At 38.5% G+C, this 23591-nt stretch overlaps 1 long non-coding RNA gene and 1 pseudogene across 1 annotated transcript; both read left to right on the top strand.

Annotated features, from left to right (window-relative positions):
- Positions 1–838: 838 nt before the first annotated feature.
- On the top strand, positions 839–13688 carry LOC119002110 (uncharacterized). The gene is made up of 3 exons (XR_005069682.1): positions 839–849; positions 8995–8999; positions 13538–13688. It is a non-coding gene; the product is annotated as an uncharacterized LOC119002110 (long non-coding RNA).
- Positions 13689–16366: 2678 nt separating this feature from the next.
- LOC119002106 (39S ribosomal protein L40, mitochondrial-like) lies at positions 16367–16935 on the top strand (annotated as a pseudogene).
- Positions 16936–23591: the final 6656 nt, after the last annotated feature.

Below are 23591 nucleotides of genomic sequence, written 5' to 3'. Positions count from 1 at the left end.
TTTCACCGCCTGGTTTATTTCACTCAATATAATTTTCTCTAGTTCCATCCATGATGTTGTAAAAGGTAGGAGCTCCTTCTTCCTTTCTGCAGCATAGAATTCCATTGTGTAAATGTACCATAGCTTTTTGATCCAGTCATTTACCAATGGACATCTAGGTGGCCTCCAACTCTTGGCTATCGTGAATTGCGCTGCTATGAACATTGGGGTGCATAGGTTCTTTTGGATTGGTGTTTCAGGGTTCTTAGGATATACTCCTAATAGTGGAAATGCTAGGTCAAAAGGCACGTTCATTTTTAGTTTTCTTAGAAAGTTCCATGCTGTTTTCCACAGTGGTTGTACCAGTCTGCAATCCCACCAACAGTGAACTAGGGTCCCCTTTTCCCCACAACCTCTCCAGCACTTGTTGTTTGTTTCTTTGTTTATCATAGCCATTCTGACTGGTGTAAAGTGGTATCTCATTGTGGTTTTAATTTGCATCTCTCTGATAGCTAGTGATATTGAGCATCTTTTCACGTGTCTCTGGATATTCTGCATGTCCTCCTTGGAGAAATGTCTGTTCAAGTCCTTTGCCCATTTTTTAATTGGGTTGCTCATCTTCCTTGAGTGGAGTTGAGTGAGTTATTTGTATATTTTGGAGATTAAACCTTTGTCTAAGATATCATTGGCAAATATGTTTTCCCAAACAGTTGCTTCTCTTTTAATCTTGATACTGTTTTCCTTAGCCATGCAGAAGCTTTTAATTTTGATGAGATCCCATTTGTTTATTCTTTCCTTTATGTCCCTTGCTCTAGGGGACATATCCGTAAAAATCTTGCTGCGTGGAATATCTGAGATTTTTCTGCCAATGTTCTCCTCTAGGACTTTAATGGTTTCATGGCTTAAATTTAAGTCTTTTATCCACCTTGAATTTATTTTGGTGTATGATGTAAGTTGGTGCTCGAGTTTCATTATTTTGCAGGTAGCTGTCCAGTTCTCCCAACACCATTTGTTGAAGAGGCTATCTTTACCCCATTTTATGTTATTGCCCACTTTGTCGAATATTAATTGACTGTAGAGATTTGGGTTTATTTCTGGGCTCTCTGTTCTGTTCCATTGGTCTATGTGCCTGTTTTTATGCCAGTACCAGGCTGCTTTGATTACAGTGGCCCTGTAATACAGTTTGATATCAGGTATTGTGATCCCTCCTACTTTGTTCTTCTTTCTCAAAATTGCAGCAGCTATTCGGGGTCTTTTATGGTTCCATATAAATTTTTGAAGTGTTTGTTCTATGTCTGTGAAATATGCCATTGGTAATTTAATAGGTACTGCATTGAATCTATAAATTGCTTTGGGTAGTATGGACATTTTGATGATGTTAATTCTTCCAATCCATGAACACGGTATATGTTTCCATTTGTTTGTGTCTTCCTTGATTTCTTTCTTCAGTGTTGTGTAGTTTTCTGCATACAGGTCTTTTACCTCCTTGGTTAGGTTTATTCCCACATACTTTATTTTTTCTTTTTGCTATATCGAATGGGATTTTTTTCTTGATTTCTGCTTCTGCTGTTTCATTGTTGGTATACAAAAGTGCCTTTGATTTCTGGATATTGACTTTGAATCCGGCTGTTTTGCCAAATTCATTTATTAGTTTGAGCAGTTTTGGGGTAGAGACTATAGGCTTTTCCATGTACACTATCATGTCATCTGCAAACAGTGCCAGTTTTGTTTCCTCCTTTCCCATTTGGATGCCTTTTATTTCCTTTTCTTCTCTGATTGCTGTGCCTAGAACTTCTAATACTATATTGAATAGAAGTGGTGATAGTGGGAAAACTTGTCTTGTTCCTGATCTTACTGGAAAAGCTTTTAGTTTTTGCTCATTGAGTATGATGTTGGCTGTAGGTCTTTCATATATGGCTTTATTATATTGAGGAATGCTCCCTCTAATCCCATTTTTCTGAGTACCTTTATCATTAATGGGTGTTGTACCTTATCAAAAGCTTTTTCTGCATCTATTGATATGATCATGTGGTTTTTGTCTTTGCTTTTGTTTATGTGGTGTATTACATTTACTGATTTACGGATATTGAACCATCCCTGCATCCCTGGGATGAATCCCACTTGGTCGGGGTGTGTGATCTTTTTGATGTATTGTTGGATGCGATTTGCCAATATTTTATTGAGGATTTTAGCATCTATGTTCATCAGAGATATTGGCCTGAAGTTTTCTTTCTTTGTTGTGTCTCTATCTGGCTTTGGAATTAGGATGATGCTGGCTTCATAAACAGCGTTGGGGAGTTTTCCTTCCTTTTGGATTTTTTGGAATAGTCTGTGAAGAATAGGTGTTAACTCTTCCTTAAAAGCTTTGTAGAATTCTCCTGTGAAACCATCTGGTCCAGGGCTTTTGTGTGATGGGAGTTTTTTGATTACTTCTTCAATTTCATTTGTTTTTATTGGCCTGTTCAGGTTTTCTGCTTCTTTTTCATTGAGATTTAGATTATATTTTTCTAGAAATTTGTCCATTCCACCTAGGTTTTTAAATTTCTTGGCATACAATTCTGCATAGTAGTTTCTTGCAATCCTTTCTATTTCTGTGATATCAGTTGTAATATCTCCTCTTTCATTCCTGATGTGTTTTTTTTGGGTCCTCTCTCTTCTTCTCTTGATGAGCCTATTTCAAAATTTGTCTATTTTGTTTCTCTTTTCAAAAACCAATGCCTGGATTCATTGATTATTAGAATTGTGCTTTTAGTCTCTATGTCATTTAATTCTGCTCTTATCTTGGTTATTTCCTTCCTTCTACTTGCTCTGGGCTGTCTTTGTTGTTGTTCCTCGAGTTCTTGGAGGTATCGGGTTAGGTTGTTTTTTGAAATGTTTCTATCTTCTTTAGGTAGGCCTGTATTGCTATGAACTTCCCTCTCAGGACTGCCTTGGCCGTGTCCCATAAGTTTTGGGTTGTGGTGAGTTCATTTTCATTTGTTTCCAGAAGCTTTTTGATTTCTTTCCTAATTTCAATATGACCCTTTCATTGTTTAATAGCATGGCATTCAATCTCCATGCTTTTGGGTGTTTTGAGTTTTTTCCTTTGGGGTTGGTTTCCAATTTCAGTCTCTTGTGATCAGAGAAGATGCTTAGTATGATTTCTATTTTCCTGAAGTCGTTGAGACTTGTTTTGTGTCCTATCATGTGATCTATCTTTGAAAATGTTCCATGTGCATTTGAAAAGAATGTGTATTTAGCTTCTTTGGGATGGAGGGCTCTATATATATCAATTAGGTCCATTTATTCTAGAGTGTCGTTTAATGCTGCTATATCTTTGTTGATATTTTGTTTTGAAGATCTGTCCATTTTTGACAGTGGGGTGTTAAAATCCCCTACTATAATTGTGTTGCTGTCAATATCTTTCTTGAGGTCCTCTAGGATTTTCTTTATATATTTGGGTGCTCCTGTGTTGGGTGCATATATATTTACTAAGTTTATGTCTTCTTGGTGGATTCTTCCCTTGAGTATTATGAAGTGACCTTCTGGGTCTCTCTTTATAGCCCTTTTTTTGAAGTCTATTTTGTCTGATATGAGAATTGCTACCCCGGCTTTTTTTTCTTTTCCATTCGCTTGGAAAAATTGTTTCCATCCTTTTACTTTCAGTCGGTGGTGGCCTGTTGACCTGAGGTGGGTCTCTTGTAGGCAGCATGTGTGTGGGTCATGCTTCCTTAACCATTCAGCTATTCTATGTCTTTTAACTGGTGCATTTAATCCATTTACGTTTAAGGTTATTATTGAAAGGTACTTATTCATTGCCATTTGTGTACCTGTGTTCCTCTCTGTCTCTCTCTTTTCCTTCCTTTCCGTACAGCAGCCCTTTTAGTAATTCTTGTAGAGCTGGTTTTGTGGAGGCGTATTCTTTTAGAGTTCTTTTGTCTTGGAAGCTCTTTATTTGGCCTTCTATCTTTTTTTTTTTTTTAATTTTATTTTATTTTTATTTTTTTTTTTAATTTTTTTATTTAATTATTTTTCAAGTACAGTTTTCTGTCTATTACTCCCATCCCGTCCCACCCCCCATCCTCCCCCCTCCCTCCCATTTCCACCCTTCTCAGTTGTTGTCCATGTATCCTTTATATAGGTTCCTCTAAATCCCTCCCTTATTTCCCCTGAAATTCCCTCCCCTCTCCCCTCCGGTCACTGTCAGCCTGTTCTCTATTTCAGTGTCTTTGGTTATATTTTGCTTGCTTGTTTGCTTTGTTGTTTAGCTTCCTGTTAGAGGTGAGATCATATGGTATTTGTCCTTCAACACCTGGCTTATTTCACTCAGCATAATGCTTTCCAGTTCAGAAAGAAGGAGCTCCTACCTTTTGCAACAACATGGATGGAACTGGAAAGCATTATGCTGAGTGAAATTTGGCCTTCTATCTTGATTGAGAGCCTTGCTGGATAAAGTAGCGTTGGTTGTAGGCCTCTGTTTCTCATGACTTGGAATATTTCCTGCCATTCTCTTCTTGCTTGGAATGTTTCTGTTGAGAAATCAGTAGCCAAACTTTTTGGGGCCCCCTTGTATGTTACTTCCTTTTTCTCCCTTGCTGCCTTTAGGATTCTCTCTTTGTCTTGGAGTTTTGCCATTTTAATGATGATGTGTCTGGCAGTAGGCCTCTTTGGGTTCCACCTGATTGGGACTCTCTGTGATTCCTGGATTCGTGTGACTTTCTCTCTCCTCAACTTAGGAAAATTTTCCATTATTACTCTTTCAAGTAGGTTTTCTATCCCTTGTTTCTCTTCTTCTCCTTCTGGTATTCCTATTATTTGGATATTATTACGTTTCATATTGTCTTGAATTTCACTTAGACTATCCTCATTTTTTCTGATTATCTTTTTCATTACTAGCTCCATCTGGGAGATTCTTTCTACCCTGTCCTCTAGCTCGCTTATGCGGTCTTCCGCCTCATTGATCCTACTCTTCATACCTTCTACTGTGTTCTTCAGTTCAGAAATTGTATTCTTCATTTCCTCTTGGCCTTTGTGGATGGTTTCTGTTTCCTTTTTCATGCTGGTATAGTTTGCGGAGAGTTCATTGTAGCTCCCCTGTAGTTTCTGGTAGCTTGTTGTAAGCTCTTTGAATTTCCTGATAACCAGTGCTTTGAATTCCATATCTGATAGTTGACTTGCCTCTATTTCATCTAACATTCTTTCTGAGACTTCCTCCTTTTCTTTCATTTGGGGATTGTTTCTTTGTCTTCCCATTGTTTGTGATGCTCTTCTTGTTGGCCTCAGTTTCTTAAATTGATCTGTTCTGGTACCCTGAGTTTATGGTGTGAACCTCTGTGGTAGGATACCTGTGAAATTCAGTGGTGCAGTCTCCTGTAGGTATCTTGGTGTTCTCCTCTTCCACTACTCCTCTGGTTGGTTTCCAGCTAGTCAGACCTTTTCTTCTGGTCTCACTAGCTGCAGCAGCCTGAGGGGCTGTTTGTTTGGCTTTTCTCATGCCTCGGTAAGCTCAGCTGGTCTCGCCAGTACCCCCCCAAGATCCAGACTGGCGCCGCTCTCCCTCGCCCTACTGAGAGCAGATTTTCTCCCAGGTTTTCCAGCCCTGGTCTGGCTTGAGGGCATGCGCTCACAGCCAGGCTTTCCTGTTCTTGTAGGCTTGGGTGCGGACCTTTCCCTGTGTTGTGGCTGAACACACAGGGCAACTCACAATTCTCCCAAACCAACAGCAACAGCCTGACTCCCTGTGTTTCCCTGTCTGTGCCTGCTGAGTAGGGATGAAGCTGGTGACTGGCTCTCTTCCAGGGGCCCAGCCAGCAGCCCGAGACTCCCTGAGACTGTTCGAGAGCCGGTGCAGGTCCCTGAGCCCCAGGGATCGGCCAGGGCAGTCTCAGTTCCCCAAGCCGAGAGTTGGCGCATACCCTGCGCCGCAGGAAAGCAGGGGCGACAGGCGGTTCCACAAGTCGAGGCTGGCGCAGCTCCGCGTGGGCTGGGAGGCACGGGCAACCCACAGCCATCCAAGCCAAAGGCCACGGCTTGACTCCCGGTGCCTCCCAGTCTGTGCAGGCTGAGCAGGGATGGAGCTGGTCTGTGCTGGGTGAGTAGGGATGGAGCTTGCAACTGACTCACTTCTAGAGGTCTTGCCAGCTGCCCGAGACTCCCTGAGACTGTTCAAGGGTCGGCACAGGCCCCTCGAAGCAGGGAATGCTCGGGCCAGGGAATGCTCAGGCAACTCTCAGTTCTCCCAAGCCAGTAACCTGACTGCATGGGTTATCAGAGCTTTCTGGTTTGCTTCCGAATGCTCACTCCTCTCTCTGCCACTACTGGCAGACCGATCTCTTATGGTGTTTTCCAATCTGTGCCCTGCCAGATTGGGTGGGGGGTGCTGGTGACCAGTTCTCTCCCAGAGTCGGTGTTGCCCACCCTTGGCTCTCAGAGACCGGGGCTGCCCGCCAGGGCCCTGGTGCAGCCTGGCAGGGGTCCTGCCACCGCCTCTGCGCTGCTCCCTCGTACCTTGTTGATCTGTGGTCATCTCCTCTCCTCAACCTCTGGTCATTCAGTGTCCATTACACTCTCTGGGGTCCTGCCTTCTTATATGCTGGGTCCCCATTGGGCATCTACTGCGTTCTTCCACAGATCAGCCAGGTCCTTCTCTGGTGTGTGGAGAGAAGCGAAATCCTTTGTCCTACTCTGCCGCCATCTTCCTCCCTCCCCCTATAGTTGTTGTTCTATTCCACCCCTTCATTCTCCTTCACCCTGCACACCCCCTCCCCCACCATTCCCCCCCTTTAGTTTATGACCACGTGTCTCAAGTTCATCAGATTCTATATTTCCCCTACTATTCTTACCCTCCCCCTATCTATTTTCTACCTACTGTCTATGCTATTTTCTGTACCTTCTCCCCGCTTCTCCTCCTCCCACTCCCCTGTTGCTAACCCTCCATGTGTTCTCCATTTCTGTGGCTCCGCTCCTGATCTAGCTGTCCTCTTAGTTTGCTTTTGTTTTAGGTGTGGTTGTTAATAACTGAGTTTGCTGTCCTTTCACTGTTCATATTTTTCATCTTTTTCTTATATAAGTCCCTTTAACATTTCATATAATAAGGGCTTGGTGATGATGAACTCCTCAAATTTGACCTTATCTGAGAAGCACTTTATCTGTCCTTGCATTCTAAATGAAAACTTTGCTGGATAAAGCATTCTTGGATGTAGGTCTTTGAATTTCCTGACTTGGAATACTTCTTTCCAGCCCCTTCTTGCCTGTAAGGTCTCTTATTTGGTAAATTGGGGAAGGGAAGTGGTATTCAGACTCCTTATTGATACAGCTGTGAGAATTTCAATATATACCATGTATCAAACACATAGTAAGCATTTAAAAAAGATTAGCTATTATAATAATTACTCAGTATATAAAACTCACTTCTCTTATCCCAGTGACTTGATCCTTATAAAACATGAATGGAAATTTAAGAGTGATGTCAGGAAGATGGCAGAATAGAAACCTCAGACCTCATTCTTCACAGAGACACCAACTTAACAACAATATATAGTTCAGAAAGGCTTTATGAGGACTCCACAAACCAGTTAGGATGACTCAGTACCCCAGGAAAAGGCAAAGCTAAGAATAGCCACACTGAAATTGGTAAGAAAACTTGCTACATTTCACTCATGATAGCCCTTCCTCCAAGCCAGCACAGCTTGGTGTGATTGAAAGAAACTGATCAACTCAGAGCTTCCCTTTTGGGACAAGAAGAGAAGACTGGAATTTACAACAAATGTTCCAGTTTTTCAGGGGTCTGCCTGAGGGAATGGATTCTGTCATACCTGACCCAGTGCTTGTGGAGAACCAGCTGACTTTTGAAACCTGGGAGCTGCTGAGAACAAAAAAGAGCTTGGTGGCATGTTGTAGCACCAAAGAACCTAGATAACTGAAATAGACATCAGAGGGAAGAAGACATTACAAACTCCTCAAAAAGTAACTGGAAAATCTGTATAGTTAGGAAATTACATGCACAGGCACAAAAAAGACACACCTCAGAAAATGTTTGAGAGGCTCCTAGAATCCGTATCCAAGTTGATTGGTGAAAGTCTTCTGTACAAAGCCTGTCCAGAAATACTGGAAGCAAGACATAACAAGGTATATAAAGATAGGAAAATATGGCTCAATCAAAGAAACAACACATCTCCAGAAACTGACCTTGAAGAAATACAGATCTATGAATTAATTGACAAAGAATTAAAAATAATCATCTTATAGAAGCTCAATGAGCTTCTATCAAAAATTCAATTTAAAAAATCCAGAAAATAATGTGTCAGTGAGGATGCAGAGAAATCAGAACACTTGTACACTGTTTGTGGGAATGTAAAATGGTGCAGCTTCTATGGAAAACAGTATGGAGGCTCTTCAAAATATTAAAAACAGAATTACCATATGGTCTAGGAATATATCCCCAAAATTTGAAAACAGTATTTCTAAGATATATTGGCAGACTCGTGTTCATTGCAGCATTATTCTCAATAGTCAAGAGGTGGAAACAATCTAAATATCCACCCCAGAAGAATGGATAAAGGAAATTTGGCATATACATACAACAAAATATTATTCACCCTTAAAAAGAGGTACAAATCCTGTTACATGCTATAATATGGATGAACCTTGAGGCCATTATGCTAGCTTAAACATGCCAGTTATGAAAGGAGAATTACTACATGATTCCACTTATATGTGGTATCTAAACTAGTCAAACTCAGAAACAGAAAGTGGAATGGCAGTTGCCAGGAGCCATGGGGATGAGGAAAAGAGGAGTTGCCTTTTGATGGGTACTGAGGTTCAATTTTGCAAGATGAAAATTTTTTACAGATCTATTGCACAGCAATATGCTTATAGTTAACACGTCTGTACTTTACTCTTTTTTTAAGTTTTTTTAATTTTATAATTTTTTATTTAATTCTTGTTCAAGTATAGCTTTCTGTCTTGTATTCCCCACCCTGCCCACGCCCCGCCCCATGCTCCCCTCCTCCCTCCCATTTCCGCCCCCACCCTTAGTTATTGTCCATGTGTCCTTTATACTTGTTCATGTGAGTCCATCCCCTTTTCCCCTATGATTCTCTCCCCTCTCCCCTCTGGACCCTGTCAGCCTGTTCTGTATTTGAGTGTCATTGGTCATATTTTGCTTGATTGTTTGTTTTGTTGTTTAGATTCCTGTTAATGGTGAGATCATATGGTATTTGTCTTTCAACTCCTGGCTTATTTCACTCAGCATAATGCTATCCAGTTTGTACTTTACTCTTAAAAATGGTTAAGATTTTAAATTTTTATGTGTTTTTAACATAATACAAAAAAGATTTCATGCTAGGGTAAGCCCTAAAATAACTATTTATACTTCATCTATTCTCCTCTATTCCTATGCCAGCAGTTGATCACAATTTCTGTCTCTCTTACTGTTTCTCCTCCTTGAACTAACCATTGTGTCCATTTCCTGTCATTTGAATTTCTCATTCACTGTCAACTATCTGCCAATAATAGTTTTCAAATTCCTTTAATAAATCCTTATAACAAAAGCATAAATCTCTGGAAATTCAATCAATGGATGTTGCAAACCACAATTGTTTCTATGTGCTAGATCAACCTGTAACTATGATTAGCTCTTTGAGTAACCTATTGTCAGGGAGGAAAAATAATTTTACTTCTACTTACTAGGATCTTGGGTGAAGCCCCTCTTCATAACAAAAGTCAGATTAACAGGAGAAAAACAAAAGTTTATTAACATGTATACTTCCTATATACATGGGAAGTACCCAGGAAAACTGAGTGACTCCCCAACATGCCCCAAATCTTCACCTTAAATACCATGTTTAGCTAAAGACAAAAGATGTTGGGTTGGGTGGAGCCACTTATGGGAAGTTATCAAGCAAAGCACAGTAAACAAGCATAAGTTTTTTATGCAGATTAAAGTCCAGGCCTTCTCCACTGATAAGAGTTTCTAGATTTGTGAAAAAGATTTTATTTATTATTTTTAGAAATAGGGAAAGGGGAGAAAAAGAGAGAGAAAAACATCAATATGTGAGAGAAATGTCAGTCAGTTGCCTCTTGCATGCCCCCAATAAGGATCTGGCCCAAAACCCAAGGGTGTGCCCTGACTGGAAAATTTTTTAAGTCCTTAGCTGAGGACATGCTTATTGATTTTAGAGAGAGAAAGGGAGGCAGAGATAAGGAGAGAAACATCAATGCTACAGAGAAACATTGATCAGTTACCTTTTGGAGGCATCCTGACAAGGGGCCAAACCTGCATCCTTGGCATGTGCCCTGACTGAGAATTAAACTGGTGGTGACCTTTTGGTTTGTGGGATGATGCTCCAACCAACTGAGCCACACCAGCCAGGGCAGAGTTTGTAGATTTTAATTATCCTCCTCTTACTGGTAGGGAGCTTCTCCTATGTCTGTTGTTTCTTTAAAGCAACCAGCCCAAAATAATCATTATGCCAAAGAGGCAAATATCGGAGTGGTATATATTGCTCTCCTTCAGTATAAACCCAATTCTAAAACTAGGAAAGGTATAGTGAAATACACCTCTAAATTAGTAAAGGAAAAGTATATTACACTAAAGGTATTCCAAACAGGCCTCCCCAGAATCTGCTACTTTGGCATGTGGATTATTGTGACCTGAAGGTAATCAGGGCCCTAAGGTATCAGGAGAAACTTCCGCCTGTCCCTTAGCTACCTACAAGAATCTAAATTGGAGTCCTTTCCCATAATAAGAGTTATTAACACAGCAAACTTTCTATGATTTATCTATATGGGCAGCTAGGCAAACTTCTAATTACTGAACATCTGCTCTTCTGAAGGTCCTGCCAATTTCCCTAATCTGCTCTGAAGCCCAAGGTATTTTAGGTCATTCTTTCACTCAAAACACCATACTGTTGCTCTGTAGGTGAGGTGTTTATAATCCACCACCAGCTTCTTTCAAGATGTTTTTATTTGCTTTTGCTTTTATGCAGTTTTGATGTGATGTGGATAGGTGTGGCTTCTTGGTTATTGTTTTCTTTTGTTTTTGGTATTTATCCTGATTTGCCTTCTCTGAGTTTCTAAAATCTGTGTTTTGGTGTCTGTCAATAACTTTGGGAAATTCCAGGCCATGAATACTTCAAACATTTCTTTTGTTGTATTCTTTCTCTTCTGCTTCTGATATTGCAATTACACATAATTTATACCCTTTGATATTGTACCTGTATTCTTGGATGTTCTATTATGCTCATTATTTCTGCTCTTTTCATATAAGTTTGAGAAGTATACAATATCTACTGATAAGCCATTGAAGGGTTGCTTCATTTTTGATATTGCACTTTTTAAATTTCTAGCATATACTTTTGATTCTTAGCATTTCTAACACTTTGCTTACTCTACCCACTTATACTTTCATATTGCCATTTTTCCCACTAGACCCTTTAAATCACTAATCATAGATATTTTAAATTTCCCTCTTAATAATTCCAACATCTGTATCATGTCTAAATCTGGTTCTGATACTTGTTTTTTTCCTCCATTGGGCTGTTTTCCCTTGCCTTTTGGCATGCCTTTTAATTTGTGTTGAAAGCTGGATATGTTATATTAGGTAATAAACACTGAGGTAAACAGGTATTTAGTGTGCATATTTATGTTAATCTTTCTAAGAGTTTGCCAGTATTTAATGTTTGGTGTAGCTATACATGCCAGAGAGTTCAAACTCCTCTAGTGTCCCTGGTTTTTTTTTTCCTCCTCTTAAGTTTCCCAAAGTATTCTTCAGCTCTTTCAACTCTCATCTAATGCTACAATACTGGAGTCCTGTAGGTGACAAGGTAAAATATGAGAATGAGAACATATTCTACAATTTTCTGATTAAATCTCAGTTTTTTAGTGGCCCTGTATATTGTGGTCTCCACAAGAATTTCTCCAGTGCTACATAGCCTCTCCTACTCCAATTCCACATTGCCTCCCCCAGCTACAATATCACAGTCTATTTTCTTGAAGTCCTGAATCTTGTTGACTATGTCCCCAACCCCCTTCTATAAAACAGGAAGACTAGAGGGGACTGGAATGTGAGAATTTTGTGATGGAGAAGGCTCAGAACATATTTCACAATGGTTACTCTTCCATTTTCCTTGCCAGAACAGTAAAGGAATCTTCCTTAGGTTTCATTATGAGAGTCTGGCAAGGTTCCTGGAGATAAAGCCCAGAAAACTATAGAGACCTTCCTAAGACTGTCGCCATCTAAGAATTTCTCACTCTCATGCTAATCTACACCCAGTCTCCAACTATGCATTAGAGTTACTTTTTACATGTTCATATTGGTTAATGGTTCCATCAGCATCTACTCCAGGTAAACAGATTTTAGCTGTGTCTCTCTGGATGTGCTTGTCTCTTCTGATTGGGGGCGGGAGGATAGCAATTTGCCCTGTGACCTTAGTTCTCTGATGGGTCTGAGAAAAAAGTCAATAATTTTCAGTTTTTCAATCTTATTTTTACAAGGATGGGAGCAATGACTTCCAAGTTCTTTTTGTGTTTAAGGTGAAACTAGAAGTACAAAAATTTCTATGCATAGATTAGGTTACTTATAGACATTTAGTTCAAATATAAAATTTATTCTAGTTTATTTAGAAAATTAATGTTCAAAGTTAAAATATTTTTCAGAAGAAAGTTTTATGTCTGATAAGAATGTACACAGCAAAGCTGAAATAAAAACAAGTTTGCACTAAATGTATGCCAGTATAATTGCACCTGGGTAAACTTGGTTCCCAACAGTTATACACCTCAGACTGTGTATGAAAGATACACTACCAGAAACAAGATGCACAAGAGTAAAAATGCAAAACTCAGGGAGCTGACCTTCATTTGGTGATAGACCAGAGAATAAAGAATATGACATATGTAGTAAAGAAATATGAGTGTGGTATTATGGAAAGGATGAGGTGATCCTCAATATAAAAGTATAATTTCAGAGTTAGTTTTCCATATATTCATTTAGATTTCTGTTCTGAGCTCTTTGAAATGCACTCAGTAATAGAGTTTGTTCTCTGGAGACCATGTGACTTTGGAGAATGCCAGGGACATGTGTCAGGAAGTGTTCTGCACACAAATTGCATTAGCATCAGTGTTAATCCCCATTTCCCCTGTTGGCTTACTGAAAAATACCTCTAATATTGGCATTTTTCTATGTTATCTTCTTTTTGAAGGACTTCAGGGTCCACTTTTGACAAGAATACACATATTTAATTCTCAAGAAAAGTACATAGAAATATCACAACCTTAAACAGTAAAAAACAAAAACAGTATAATTACATCCTTGAACAACAAAATGTGACAGTCTCAGAAAGCAGAGATAGGCACTCTATGAAGAATAATAGAATCACTGGACTGGCACCAGGATATGTATTGTCTAGCAATCTTCAGAGATTAGCATTGATTAAATCAGAAGGCCAAGTGATGCCAAGATATAAAACAATCTCTGTACAATTCTTTAAAATATGTATCAAATTTTTGGCTTCCAAATTTTTTTCTCAATTATTTCCTTTTGCTGTTACATTGTGCTTCTGATTTCTTTCTTTTTAAAAAGTTTAAAAATATTTTTATTGATTATGCTATTACAATTGTGCCATTTCCCCCCTTCACTACCCTCTACCTTGCACACCCCATCTCACATACATTCCCCACCTTTAGTTCATGTCTATGTGTCATACATATAAGTTGTTTGGCTTCTAAATTTCCTATACCTCCCCCTGTCTATTTTCTGCCTACCATTTATGGTACTTATTCTCTGTACCTTTTCCCCCTTTCTCCCCTTCCCACTCCCCTGTTGATAACACTCCATGTGATCTCCATTTCTGTGGTTCTGTTCCTGTTCTACTTGTTTTCTTAGTTTGTCTTTGTTTTTGTTTTTGTTTTAGGTGTGGTTGTTAATAACTGTGAGTTGGTTGTCATTTTACTGTTCATATTTTTGATCTTCTTTTTCTTAGATAAATCCCTTTAACATTTCATATAATAAGGGCTTGGTGATGATGAACTCCTTGAACTTGACCTTATCTGAGAAGCACTTTATCTGTCCTTCCATTCTAAATGAAAGCTTTGCTGAATAGAGCAATCTTGGTTGTAGGCCCTTGCCTACATTTTAATGACTTGGAATACTTCTTTCCAGCCCCTTCTTGCCTGCAAGGTCTCTTTTGAGAAATCAGCTGACAGTCTGATGGGAAGTCCTTTGTAGGTGACTGTCCCCTTAGCTCTTGCTGCTTCTAGAATTCTCTCCTTCATTTTAATCTTGGCTAATGTAATTATGATGTGCCTTGGTGTGTTCCTCCTTGAGTCCAACTTCTTTGGTACTCCCTGAGCTTCCTGGACTTCCTGGAAGTCTATTTCCTTTGCCAGATTGGGAATGTTCTCCTTTATTATTTGTTCGAATAACTTTTCCACTTGTTGCTCTTCCTCTTCCCCTTCTAGTACTCCTATAATTTGGATGTTGGAACATTTAAAGATGTCTTGGAAGTTCCTAAGCCTCTCCTCATTTTTTTGAATTCTTGTTTCTCTGCTGGCTGTGCATCTCCACCCCTCCTACCAGTCTGGATGAATGTTTCTTCTTTAACTCCTTGGCTGTTGGACTTCCATACAGTTTGATTTTCTATCAGTTCTGGTTGTTTTTTATTTTTAAATTGTTGTTGTCCTTTTGGTTGTGCGAGGAGGAACAGTGTGTCTACCTATACCTCCAATCTTGGCCAGAAGTCCTGCTCCTGATTTCTGCTTGGATTGATATGTGAATCTCTTCTGCATTTTGACAGTACATGCAGATGACATGCTTACACAAAAAATGCTACACTTCTAAGCTATCTTTTGGGTCATGTAATAAAACTCCTTTTTCCTATGCCTCTATGACTTTAATTTTTCTCTTCTCACACTCTCACCTCACAGACAATATGTGCCTCACTTACACACCACATCAGAGATGGTGATTTTTTAAAATCAGTTAATAGTAGTACCTCTTGCTTTTTATACTCTCTGAAAGGCTGAGAAAGACTACAGCTTAAAAAGAAAAGACTGAAGTACTTCCACAATTTCAAGTGGCATTACAACATCTTACTTTTATTCTTTAGTGGACCAGCATGTGTTCTTTTTTTGCTAGACCAAAGAAAGCTCTGTGCCCAAGTGGATGACTTATCAGAGTCATCTTCAGAGACAGCAGTGGTGTTTCTCTGTTTACGCTGAAGTCTGCTGCTGAATAAGCTGTGTCCCCTTCCTGCCCTCTCTTTTACTGCCTTCCCACAAATGCTGTGGAAATTTTAAAGGATACATGGCTCTTATAATTCACAGCAGAGTGCATTCCTCTCCTATATGTTTGCAATCTCAAATAGCCTTTAAAATGTCTCTGTACTTCTGGCTTCCCCTTTCTAAATGCTACAACATGAAACATGAATGACGTCCAAGGCAGGCCCTTAGCCTTGCCTCACAAGCACTAGCCAGTCAGCCAGTGTAGTTAAAGTAGTCCTGATGCTGGCTTTTGTGTTATTTGTTGTCCAAAGCTGACACACCTGAGCTCAGTCTTGTCATCTATAAGCACACTGGACACAGGGACACAGTAAAAGACTAGAAAATAAATATTTACTTGTCCATTGCAGAGAGGCATATTTCTCCCTTATTAAAGGAATGTGCTTAGTAATCATGAAAATGAATCCCTGTAGTTCTAGTTCTTTGGGCTTTCTCATTTATCCCATATATAAGACAAGTTAAACATCATGATATGTCTTCCACTGATGAGTGAGTGCAAGTCTCCCAGACAAAATCAGAGCAGACTGGCAGAAGCCCCCCACTGTGCCTGGTGTAGTTAGGAATGAGCCAAGCTCTGCCGTGGACTCACTCCTATTCTGTGGAGATCGGACTGGCTAATCTCTGTGCATACATATTCCCCCTCAATCCATCAGGACATATTTTAAATAGACTTGAAGGATGCTTAGGAACCAACATTAGCCTAAAGCCTTAGGATATGCTGTTTCCACCTGAGTGATTTTGTTATTAAAAAGTTTTTGGTAGAGAGAGCACATGAAAAAAGCAGAAGCTGAATCTACCAAATGTTCACTGGTTGTTCTAATACTTCCATGTGAGAGTAAAATAATGAATTTATGGAGTATTAGTATATGAGTACATACTGCTTGAAAAATCCATTTAGTTTTTTTGGAGGCCACAAAAATGAGAGGGCTGCTTATTACTTTCATTTAGCATTCATGGATCCTGTAAAACATGGTTTCCAATTCCCTAGGCATCACAAACACAATATTAAAATAACTTGGACTGTAGCATGGAGCATTGTAGGCTAGACTGCTGAGGTTTGTGCCCAGAAGCAGCCAGTTGACTGCCTTAGGGGCCAAGACCACCACGGTGCTGAGGGCTACTATATGCTCTGTGCTCACCATGCTGACATCTGGGAACATGGCAAACACAAATTAGAGACGTGTACCAGTGAGCTTGTTGTTTTTTTGGGGGACCTTATTCCCATGAGAGATGTACCTGTGCAAAAAAAGAAGACAGATCCTTAAAAAGACCCAGCTGCAAAGGACCCTTTGAAAAAGAGGATCAGATGACTAGAAAGGCTAGCCAGGATTTAATTCCCATTGAAGATTTTATTATGCCTGTGAGGTTCTTGTATAAAGTGGCTTCAGGTATTGCTTTCCTTTGAGGAGGTTGAGCAGAGAGCTTTACTTCTGAAGAGCTTTGCTTCTGTACACTCAGTGAGAGCATGAGATGGAGAGGGAAGTCTTCAAGTGCATGCTTGAGGCCCAGCAGGAAGCTCTGCAGGAGCTGCAACTTCCATCCCAGGAGCTCCATGTGGAAGCCATCAAGCAGGACCCCAGTCTATTCCCCTTTGTGAGAGAAGGGCTGGATTACACACTACTGCTCTCCAACTACCATCCCCCCAAAGGCAGGTACCACAGATCCACCAAGGTGTATACACAGGTGGAGTTCAAGGGGTAGAGCTGCAGGTAGCTGTGGGAACACATTGCCCACAAGAGCCAGAATGACCAGAGCTCAAGCCTGCTTGTCACAGAATTGTGTATCCTGAGAATAAATGTAAGTTTAACCAAGAAAAAGAATTTCTATAACATATGCTTAAGAAAGACATAGTCAACTAGGAATTGACATATATTTGTCATGGCAAGTTGTAGATGACAGTTTTATATGCAAGTTCATGCCCTGGGATGGTTGATTTCAAGTGCTTTTACTCATATAAAATTACATATTTGGCTCTTCCCCACCTCATTCCCCATTCTTAAGCTTATGTTATTTAAATCTGAATTTAAAAAAATCAAAATAAGTAAAGACATTATGTTCAGTAAGCACTGTATAGAAACATAGGCATCAGGAGAATTTGAGGCTTGATCTGTGCCCACAGTGTTACAAATGAAGCATTTAGGTGATTCCAGACATATCAAATTCAAAAACTGTACATCTAGTACTCAGTGATTAGAAGCTCTGGTATTTTCTTGGCCCAAATTCTTCACACCATTTTCTCCATGTTCCACTTGGCTTTGCATAAGTAGAACCAATCCAAATTTCTGAAAGATATTTATTTGTCCCAAAGTATATCCTCCATAGTTACTGCTTCCACTATGACTGTTGGCAGGCATAAGGGCTACGATGGTTGATTGGGGCCATATTGTTAAAGACAGGTTGGCAAAGGGGGATATAAGTGATGGGACAGTCAGTGAATAGGATGCTGCTCTCCTGTTGGAGGTGGGTTGAACTCAGACTTAATTGAGGGCTTTAGAAAGGAGAGGTGATCCCCAGAGAACTGACCAGCTTGACTTTTGGTGACATGAAGGAGATAAAGGATGATATTTTTTAAATGTCACCATACTTATACTTCTAGCCAAGATATTAATGAGGACTGAATTTACCTGTTCACATAAAACAACTTAAAAAAGTGGTCAAAACTGGTTTTCAAGGTATCATGCAATGAGAGACAGTAATTGTTGAAATTTGTAAAACAAATTGAACAACCTAACTATTGATGAGATAGATGGGGTAAATGTGATTAAAAAGTGGCAACACTTTTTATATCTCCCAATTTCAAAAGTCGGGAGATAGGACAGGTCATGTGCCATGAAAGCAAGGAAGCTCTCAGACAAGCCAAGACTGTAAAAACAGATGAAGGGTGGATGCTTTAGTTTGCATTTTTCTTTTAATTTTTGTTTTTGTTTTTGTTCTGTATTGGAGATATGCTCCAAGTTTACAGGTGTGTAGGAGTGTTTGGCCACAATGCAATTTGTGGCCAAAGATCAGTAAATCAGGACAAGGAAAGATAATTTTCAAAACATCATACATGGATCAGTGGCGGCTTTACTTTAAAGGGAGCTCAGATCAAAAGAGTTGAAAGTTAAGACTGAACCATTTTCCCTACAAAGTTATTAAGATGTATTCAATTTTCTCTTATAGTAGTTCTTTATAGCCCAAAGTGTTGTAGAGGAGTGGCCATTGACCACTGAGTTGAGGTAGTAAATATCTCAACCTGAATCCCACTATCTCTTTCATCTTTAAAGTAGAGTTGAAAAGCAGATGTCTAAGAACAGTTCCCATTTGTCTGTGTTTGGGACATTTTCTCACTATTCTCAGTGACTCGAAGAAATTTCACAAGCTTGGGATTTTCACAAGCTCTTTATTTGCAGAATAAATTTCACATTATTTAAATACTCATGAAAATAAAAAGAAAACTTTAGTTTCAGCATAAACATATAGGCACTCCTTCTCACTAAATTCTCTCCCAGCTCTATGACATTCATTTGTTCACTTATACCTGGGATTTCTGCCAAGTATAAGTGAAATAAGACATGTGTATGACTAAGACTTACTTTCATAGCTTCAAAAAACTTTCAGCTAGATACTTAAGAAACTTAATATCTTCCTTCCATAAAAGTCACTGTAATTCATGGAGATAGCAATGTCAAGGAATTTGAATTTCTTGTGGTTGCAGAGTTACAATCAGTATTTTACAGTTAGGGGATCTATTAAGAACTCCATCAGTTCTCTCTTGAGTTTGCCTGAAGAGTAACTTGATTTCTTTGACCTGCTTTCATACCTTTTGCCTATGGTGTTCTCCTATAGGGTTTTATATTAGCTCTCCCAGTGGAAAATACAAAAGACTTTCATAAATTAGGGCTTGACATTTAAAATGTTCATTGCTTGTCTGATATATGGTTTGCAGATATTTTCTCCCATCCTGTACATTACCTTTTTCATTTTGTTGATTGTTTCATCGTACAGAAGCTTTTTAGTTTGATGTCATCCCACTTATTGATTTTTGCTCTTGGTGCCTGAGCTTTTGGTGTCATGTCCAGAAAATTCATTGCTAAGAGCAATGTCAAGGAGTTTTTCCCTATGTTTTCTTCTAGGAGTTTTATGGTTTTAGGTCTTGAATTTAAGTCTCTAACCTGTTTTGAGTTAATTTTTGCATATTGTGTAAGATGAAGGTCTAATTTCATTATTTTGCATGGCAATAATCTGTTTGCCCAACATTATTAATTGAAGAGCCTATCTTTTCTCCATTATGTATTTTTGGTGCACTTGACAAAGCAAGTACTGTATAATCTCACTTATACATGATGGGTTTGCTAGGGGCTGGGAGGTAGGGAAAATGGAGAGATGTTGGCCAAAGGATAAAGATTTTCAATGATAACATGAATAAATTCTGGGGACCTAACGTACAGCATAGTGACTACAGTTCCTAATATGATACTGTGTATTTGAAATTTGCTAAGAGACTAGATCATAGGTGTTCTCACCACACACAAGAAGTAGTAACTCTATGAGGTGATGGATGCATTAATCAGTTGATTGTGGTAATACTTTCACAATTTATATACATATCAAACCATTACATTGTATACCTTATATATATGCAATTTTTATTTGTAAATTATACCTCAGATTATATATACCTATAATCTGGGGGGAAATGAGATAAAATGAACATTCGTAGCTTCATAAAATTCCCACTTGGCAATGAAATCCAAGACTGCTTTGTCACTATCTATGCAATGTATTTGAGTTTTAAATTTTGCCCCAACATACACTGTCAAAACTTAGATAATTTGGCTTTCTTTTGAATATGTTACCAGCAGAATATTAATTCTTGGATGACTTAGCTCAAAGTTCAATTCTAGAAGAGCTTCAGGAAACACCCACACACTCCTATGACAGATTGTAATGAGAAACAAAAATATATTATTCCTATAACCCCCAAGCTTCAAGCACTGCTTTGAGCCTGCAGGGAAGAATGGCAGTGAAACAAATGCTATTGTAAATCTTCCATCATGTGAATTCCATATTGCTTCTTTACCAGGCCTGCAAACTCTCATCTGACAGCCCTAACATCAGTCAGTATATTGCATTTCCTGATATTTATTAGGTATTTAAAATATTTGTATGGCAAAATTAATCAGTATAAAAATTCAGAAAATCTAAAAAATCGTTAAGACTAAAATAACCTGTAGTTCTATACTCTAAAGAGAATTTCAATTATGTCTTGTTTTTGCTATGTTATTTTGACCATCTTTTCATATCCTTAAACATTCTATAAAGTCCATTTTAATGGTTGTAAAGTGTTTTACCATTTTCAGGTGATACATTATTTAATTCCATCTCTATCTCCAGAAATATGTTTTAACATTTTTAATATTGTAATATGGTGCATGTGTTGGAACTAATCCTTTGACTTATGGTAGATATATGCTTTATTTATGAGTTTATCCCTTTGATTGTCTGATATCTTTGTCTTGGCTCGCTGACACACTTCATCATTCTCCTGCAAACAATGAATAGTAAAGGGTGATTTCATGACCTAAGTAAATCAATCCAAGGCATTTTCTGGTTTGATAGAGAGATGGTAGGAGAATAAGAAATGCTCTTTTACCTCTAGAGTTACTAAAGCAGAGACCATGGGAATCTGCAGCTGCGGGGGTCATATTTTTTTTCTTTGAGAGGAAACCTGTTTGAAGAATAAAGTCAAGTGAAACTGGCAAAGAGGAATGATAGATGAAGTCTAGGGGAGTCTAGGGATTTACTGGTTCTAACTACCTGACCTTGGGCCCTGGGTGTTGCAACTCTCTCTTCAATTATATGAAGTTTAGAATTCTTTCTAGTGTTAAGGGAAGTCATATTTCTACTTTTTGCTTAACTTATTTTGATTTGAGCAACCATAACTTACAAATGAAAAATAAGGTTTGTTTATGTTGGCATCCATGAGTTCCTTTTGAGGACCACATTAAAGAAGCAGAATTTATGGCTCAAAAAATACTAACATTTCAAAGCTCTTGATAGGTATTGCAAAATTGAATTCCAGAAAATTAACATCAATTTCTACTCCACTAGTGATGAATGTATGCCACAGATAAGTTTCTGAAAAATCTCCAAATGATGCATCTGTGAGTTTGAGGCCATTTATAATTCTCAATTTTCATTTTTATACTCCACCAATAATCATAGAGCAGCTGCTACAGTGTGCCAATAATTGTCCATGAATTAGAGTACAAAGATGAAGAATACATAGGCCTAATTTAAAGGAGATCACATTCAGTGAACAAAGTAGAAGAGTTCCCATCCAAATATTAATGATATGATCAGTGATGTAACAGTAACATGCTTGAAAAGTGAGCAAACAGGAGACCATCAGCACCTGGACTAACTATGCGGGATTCATTAAATATATACAATCTTAAGAGTTTTCCACAAGAAGGAATAAGAACTATGAAGCAGGAATGTCCATAAAAAGGATCTAAGAAAGCCTCAGGACCCCTAACAGAATTGAAGGAAGGTATTGCTCTCCCCAAGACAGTCGGTAAACACTGGAAGAGGTGACTGCTTCTTCAAATGAGAAGTTGGCAATGCAAGACTTCAAGGAAGATGAAAAATCAAGGAAACAAAATACCACAAAAGGTACACAACAAACTGATCCCATAGAAATGGAGATCCATCATTTGCCCAATAAATAATTCAAAATGTCTGTTTTAACAAAGTTCAGTGAGCTACAAGAAAACACAGAAAGACAATTCAATGAAATCAGAAAAACAGCACATGAACAAAATGAGTTTAACAGAGATAGATATCATAAAAAAATAATAACTTTAACAGAAACTCTGGAGCTAAAGATTATAATGAAGAAATAAACAAATGCAATAGGGAGCATCAATGTCAGAAAGAATCAAGCAGAATAAACACTCTTTGAAGCAGAATAGAGAGCATTTGAAATTATATAGTCACAGAAGAAAAAGAAAAAAGAATGAAAAAGGGTGAAAAGCCTATATGAACTATGAATTATTTATTAAGAGAGATAATCTAGAAGTATCATTAAGAGAAACTATCTAAGGTTATTGTTAAGAGAACATCTATACACTATTAGAGTTCCAGAAGGAGAAGAAACTGTAAAAGCCAACAGAAAGTTTATTTAAATAAATAATGGCTGATAACACCCCAAATTTAGAGAGAGATTTGAATATCCAATTTCATGATATTCATAAATCTCCCCAAAATATCAACACAAAATGTTCTTCTATATGAAACATCATTTTTAAAAAATGTCTAAAATCAAAGACAAGCAGGACATCTTAAAAGTAGCAAGAGAGGAAAAAAGTCCTTACATCCAAGGGGACCTTCAGAAGGCTACCTGCATATTTTTTTTAACAGAAATCTTGCAAGCCAGGAGGGAGTGGAATAATTTAATACCAAAAGAAAAAAACCCCTGCAAACCAAGAATATTTTATCTGGCAAAGTTGTCCTTCAGAAGTGAAAAACAGACTTTCCCAAATAAACAAAAGTCAAGGGAGTTCATCACCACCACATTTGTCTTACAAGAAATGCTGAAAGGAACTATTTCTGCAGATGATATGATCTTATAGATGGAAAATCCTAAAGACTCCAGCAGAAAACTGATAGAATTAATAAATGTGAAAAGCACGTTTCTTTCTGGAAAACTTCTTGAAGACCCTATATTTATAAATCTGATGGATCTTACAATAACTTTTTATTTAGGAAAAAATGTTTTCCTATGCATGTTATGCACTATCTGCATATTTAACAATATCATTCTCTTTAGTTTGCCCTGTTTTCATCATTTCTCTAATCACACCATCATTTTCTTTGAGAAGCTTCATTTTCTATTCATAATGATGAGTCACACAAGGGTGGCAAGAATACCTCTTGGGGCTCCATTTGTGCTTTCTCGAGTCCCTGTACCATAAATCAGGATTCTGACTGGAGAAAGTCTCTTCTCGCCTGACTGCATGCTGAACGCAGTCTCAGACAACCCATGTAATAGGAACACTCTTGACAACTCAGCCCATCCCGGATGGCCCCTTCCTTCTAAGCCCAGGTCTGCAATCACGTAGCTTCTTGGAGACCCTCTCTTTTCCTAGAATGTAATGATGGCATTGAAGAATGTTTCTCTCTCACTTCATTCTTGCTACCTTCTTGTAGGAGTTTATGGGAATCTACACAGCAAATTGCCCTAGAAGGCTGTAAGACCCTCTCTTTTTATGATCCTTCATATGTTCTAACATTTAGGAATAAAGATTGGTACTTGTCCTGGTAGTTAGGATATCCCAAGAGGAGCAGATAGCCTGCATTTACTTGAATAATGG

This window comes from Sturnira hondurensis, unplaced genomic scaffold, assembly GCF_014824575.4.
Source record: "Sturnira hondurensis isolate 20B ecotype Veracruz unplaced genomic scaffold, ASM1482457v3 Scaffold0017416, whole genome shotgun sequence".
Taxonomy (NCBI): domain Eukaryota; kingdom Metazoa; phylum Chordata; class Mammalia; order Chiroptera; family Phyllostomidae; genus Sturnira; species Sturnira hondurensis.
Note: the sequence above shows the minus strand (reverse complement) of the source record. Positions and strands in the feature narration are given on the sequence as shown.